Genomic DNA, 6108 nt, shown 5'->3' on the forward strand with positions numbered 1-6108 from the left:
CCATCTGGGCCCGGGGTCTTGCCACTCTTTAGAGCTTTAATTGTTTCTCGAATTTCATCGAGATATTTCCTTATTCAGGAAGTTAGAATCTTCCTGGTTCAGGGCAGGAAGATTACAGTCCTCCAAAAATGTTTGCATAATTAAGGGGTTAGGATCCGCTTTAGATGTATATAGAGTCTCATAAAACTGCCGGAATCTGTCGTTGATGTCTTTGGGGGAAGAGAGTAATTCCCCAGATGCAGATTTAACCCTGTGAATCATTCGGTCACTCACATTTTTTCGAAGTTGTCTGGCGAGTAATTTGTGTGGTTTGTCACCAAACTCAAAATATTTTTGCTTGGCATAGAGAAAAGATTTAGCAATTTTAGCTGAGAGAATCTGATTATATTCAAATTTTAAAGAGGTAATTTTTTTATGTTTCTCCATAGATGGGTGGCTAGCATTCTCCCTATCCAGTAAGTGAATTTGTCCCTCCAGTTCTTCCAGTTTTCCTCTGTTTTGCCTACTCCTGGCAGCCTGAAAGGAGATGATACAGCCTCTCAGATAAGCCTTCAGTGTTTCCCACAATAATGCTGGGGAGGTCTCTGTGTTGTCGTTGGTATCAAAGAAAAATGTAATTTGGTCTTTAAGATATTCACAGAATGTTGGTTCTGTGAGGAGCTGAGGATTCAACCTCCAGACCCTCTCGTTTGGTACAATGTCACCCAATCTCAGGGAGAAGGTGAGTGGACTGTGGTCCGAGATTATAATATCATGATACCTCACATTACAGGTATAGGGGAGTAGTCTAGCATCCAACAAAAAGTAGTCAATTCGAGTGTAAACCTTGTGAACATGAGAGTAAAAGGAGTATTCCCTACCCGTAGGGTTAGCGATCCTCCATATATCAAATAAGTTCGAATTTTTTATGTAGGTATTCAAGAATTCGCTTGAATAGGAGGTAGGGGTTCGCCGGGTAGAGGATCTATCCAAATATTGGTCTAGCACACAGTTAAGGTCCCCTCCAATGACCAGATTAGTATGGGAGATATCTGGAATCAGGGCAAGGACTCTTTTGAAAAAAGAGGGGTTGTCAATGTTTGGCCCATAGATATTTAGTAGAGTTACTGAGGTAGAGTGGATTTCTCCTATTGCGATCACATACCGACCCTCTTTATCCGCAATAGTAGTTTTATGTAGAAAGGGAATTCCTTTCCGTACCAGAATCGCTGTGCCTCTAGTTTTGGCAGAGAAGTTAGAGTGATACACTTGCCCCACCCACCTACACTTAAGTCTGCCATGAGAGTTATTCTTCAGATGGGTTTCTTGCAAAAATATAATATCAGACGAGAGTGCTTTCAAGTGGGCTAGGACCTTGCCCCTCTTAATTGGTTCGTTTAAACCCTTGACATTCCAGGAAGTGAATGTAAGCCCCGCCCTCCTCTCGTTTGTAGTTCCTATGGTGGCCTGCATACCATGTAACTTGATAAAAAGGTAAGAAAGCGCACCAAACCATCACGATCAGCATATGTAGCACCTACACCCGAGCAGTATCCAACCCACCCCTCCCACCCTGCAAGCACCTTTACTTCCCACCCTGTTCCCCTAATTTCCCCAACACTTACCCCCCCAATCAACCCACATTTAACAGGCATGCACAAACAGGAGAGAAAAAAAAGGAAAAATAAAAATAATAAACACATTGTCTGGCCGATGCCAAAAAAGCACGGCGCGACCTCGAACAAGAGGTAAAACAAAAATAAAATCCCAACTATACGTTCACCTCTCACTATCCTAGAACTTCTACTAACATATGAACTGAGGAGGCTCCCGCGAGTTAAGTGTTCAGTTAACATCTAATAAACCTAAACAGAATAAGTTGCAACTTAAACATATTGCGCATTTAAGCGTCATCCTGGGTCAATCCCAGAGATAAGCAAGATATAGCCTCAAGATTATATTGCTAAGCACTGCCGGTCAAAAAATAAACCATCCGCAACCGACATAGTCAGCCGTACCTTTACATACTGTGGGTCAGGAGATCGGAACAAGGATTTGTTAAATTAAACGTTCCCCCCATAAACAAAATATGTTTAATAAAAAATAAATACAAATATATACATTATATATATATATATATATATATACATACACACACATACACACACACACACACACACACATACACACACACATATATACATACATACACACATACACACATACATACACATATACATACATACACACATACATATATATATATATATACACATACACACACACATACATACATACACACATACATATATATATATATATATATATATACATATATATATACACATACACAGATACACACATACACATACATACATATACACATACATACACACACAGATATACATATACACATACATACATATACATACACACACACACACATACATACACATACACACATACATATATACACACATATATACATACACACATACATATATACACACATACATATATACACACATACACACACCCATATATACATGTATGTATACATACACAAAAAAAAAAATTATATATAAAAATATATATTTAAAGAATATGTATATACATCCACATGCACACATACACATACAAACATTCATACCCCAGAATAACAATCTACCCTGATTTAAAATATACACATACATAGCATTTTAGTATTAAGAGAAAGTAGTAATAAAGTACAAATAGTAAGTATATGTACGCACACCTACACAGACATAAACACTACAGCGGGCTGGTGGGACTCTAGTCGGGAGAGAGGCCCACGGCCAGACAAAGGCAGAACGGAACAAAACATCAACCTGCTAACCAGGTGTCTGCCCCCTCCCAACCATCACCCCCAGTCCCCTGCAAGCAATAAATAAATGGTATGGTAGTAAGAATAATGTAAGGATTGTAAAATAAATAACGAAACAAAACAAAAGTGGGGGAATATAAGTATATCCGTCCGAAGGTGTCAGTGATCAAACCTGGAAGTAAAAAATATGCATCGCTCTGAGCACAGCCGGGATGAAAGTGAATGTAACGTTAATTGAGAGCTCTGACCGCCATCCATTGGTCTGCTCAGCGTTTTACATGTTCGGTAGCCCTTGTTGAGCCCGTTTAATACGTTTTCACCCAGTATGGTATAGTATGGATTCGAGTCCATGAGCAGACCCTAACACGCAATAACAAGGCACTCTAACCTGTACGGGGGATTGGTGTATATCCCCGGATAAACTTCTCTGCGTCCAAAACCGAGGAGAGCCAAATCTTCTCACCGGAAGGCGGGGTAATTCTTAGCCTTGCAGGGAAGAGTAAGGCTGGGCGAAGATGGAGTTTGTAGAGTTTGGTCATGACATCTCTGTAGTCGGCGCGATGCTTTGCCACATCGGGCGCATAATCCTCATAGACACGGAATGGATGCCCTTTATGTGACAGGTTGCCCCTCATTCGAGCTTCACGCAGGATAAGATCCTTGGTCTTGAAACTGTGACAGCAGATGATTACTGGGCGAGGACGTTTGCCCGGTCCAGGCACTGGGACAAGGGAGCGATGTGCGCGGTCCAGCTGGGGATCCGAATCCAAAACATCCGATCCCATTGCATCCTTCAATAGCTTGGCGAAGAAGTCGGTGGGGCGAGAGCCCGCCTCTACCCCCTCTGCCAGACCAACAACGCGAAGGTTATTACGTCTGGATCGGCCCTCCAGGTCCACCACTTTCACAGAAAGCCTCTGCACAGTATCCTGCAATGACGTGCATAGCTTCTCTAACTCGTCGATCCTACCAGCGTTGAATTCAGAAGCTTTCTCAAGGTCCACAATACTCTGGCCATGCGAAGCGACCGTTCGAATGATGCTCTCGATTTTGGTGTCCAGTTCAGCAATAGTGGTCTTAAGATCCTCAGCTATAGCAACACGTAGCTCCCCCAAAGCCCGGGTAAGTTCTGTAAGTGTCACGTTGTTGCAGGTGCCTCCCGCCATGTCTGTCTCGTTGTTTAGTGGGGAGTAGGCCTCCGCTGTGGATTTATTGTCCTTTGGTCGCTTATTACTCGGCATTTTCATATAAAAAGTTACAATCTTGTATTAGAAAGAAACGTTTGTTGTAAAAAGTGCCATAAAGTAGGTTAAATTAGATTATTTCGCAAAAAAGTTGCAGGAGCCTCTCACGCACAGCCGTTCACTCCAACATGCTAGCTCCGCCCCCAAGTACGTTCATCTCTAGGAGACAGAACGCGTCTCCTTCCTGAGCGGTATGATAGCTGCGCAGTCCCATGGTGTTTATGCTTGCGTAGTATTGTTTGTTCAGCTGAACGTGGTACCAAATTGCTCCCAAGAATGAACCAGACTTGTGGAGGTCAAGCTGTTTAAAGGCACAGTCAACTTAGTGTATGTAAACTTCTGACCCACTGGAATTGTGAAACAGTGAATTATAAGTGAAATAATATGTCTGTAAACTATTGTTGGAAAAATACTTGTGTCATGGACAAAGTAGATGTCCTAACCAACTTGCAAAAACTATAGTTCGTTAACAAGGCATTTGTGGAGTGGTTTAAAAACGAGTTTTAATGACTCCAACCTAAGTGTATGTAAACTTCCGACTTCAACTGTATATTCAAAAATCACTACATAAACTTGAAATAAACAATAGCCTTAGAGATTTGCATGTACCTCCTCTGCCTCCTGCAGTCTCCTCCAGGATGAAAACATGTTCGGGAATGAAGACGTCATCCTGTAAACAAACGTTTTGTTCAGACAACTGAACCCCAACTTCAGTTGGTATCAACAAGCTACCTGTCTTGTATGCTTTTTCGACAGACAGACAGAAAATACAGGGAAATGTATTTTTCATCAAACATTAGCTATGTCAACTTCAGTCTAGCTAAATGAGGTGGAGCTAACAAAACATTACAACAAAAATCTGTCAACAAAAATATATTACATTAACGTTACTTAACTATCTGACAGGTGGAAGCTATCTGACATTACCTAATAACAGGAGTACACAGAAACTGTTGCAACTTTAGTTGCAGTTGAGTTGCTTGCTGACGTTATTTGCTGGGGGGTGTTACACAAAACACTTCAGATGCAATTAGGTAGTTACATTCAACTATATGTAACGGATGTGAAATGGCTAGCTAGTTAGCGGTGGTGCGCTCTAATAGCGTTTCAATCGGTGACGTCACTCGCTTTGAGACCTTGAAGTAGTGGTTTCCCTTGCTCTGCAAGGGCCGCGGCTTTTGTGGAGCGATGGGTAATGATGCTTCGTGGGTGTCAGTTGTTGATGTGTGCAGAGGGTCCCTGGTTCGAGCCCGGGTATGGGCGAGGGGACGGAGTAAAGTTATACTGTTACATTGGTTCCGTGACCCGGATCACTGGTTGCTGCGGAAAAGGAGGAGGTCAAAAGGGGGGTGAGTGAAATGGCTAGCTAGTTAGCGGTGGTGCGCGCTAATAGCGTTTCAATCGGTGATGTCAGTTGCCGCATCGAAAGTGCCCATCGCGAAGTCTGCCTCCGCGAAGTGCTGTCTGCACATCCTACAAGCTCAAGCTGGCATGTCCTTCCTCTTCGGGACATGGAGCCACTTCTTCAAAAGTTGTGGGTCCTTGGGCAGCCGATGGTAGTTTACCAAGGGATTCTTTTGGAGCCAATTCCTATAGCCTGGCGCTATACAGTTCATGTTTGAATGACTACTTGTTGATGCCATCCTCGTTGTCCGCACCTGACCTCACTCTCTTCAATTCACTCTCCGTGTGAAAGCTCAATACCACAGACAATTTGCTATGGCAATTTAAAATGGCGCTGACCATTGCTCAAATAAACCTTGTCGGCGATCAAAATACAAAAAATATAGATGTTTTTATGTTAAATTAACATGTTTAGTGCTTAGATCTACTTCCTAAACTGTTTCCATTCCCCTTTAAATCAGATGCTACTGATATGGTGGAACAGAAGGTTTAAGTGTTCTCGACAATTTATCAAACTCGAATGGATTTGCAATACATAAGAGTCAAATATATTTGTAACTGTTTTCTAGGCAACAGCTATTGTCTTTAATTTGGTAGGGTTTAGAACACATTTTCTGAAGAATACAACAAAATGTT

Source organism: Oncorhynchus clarkii, chromosome 12 (genome assembly GCF_045791955.1).
Source record: "Oncorhynchus clarkii lewisi isolate Uvic-CL-2024 chromosome 12, UVic_Ocla_1.0, whole genome shotgun sequence".
Taxonomy (NCBI): Eukaryota; Metazoa; Chordata; class Actinopteri; order Salmoniformes; family Salmonidae; genus Oncorhynchus; species Oncorhynchus clarkii.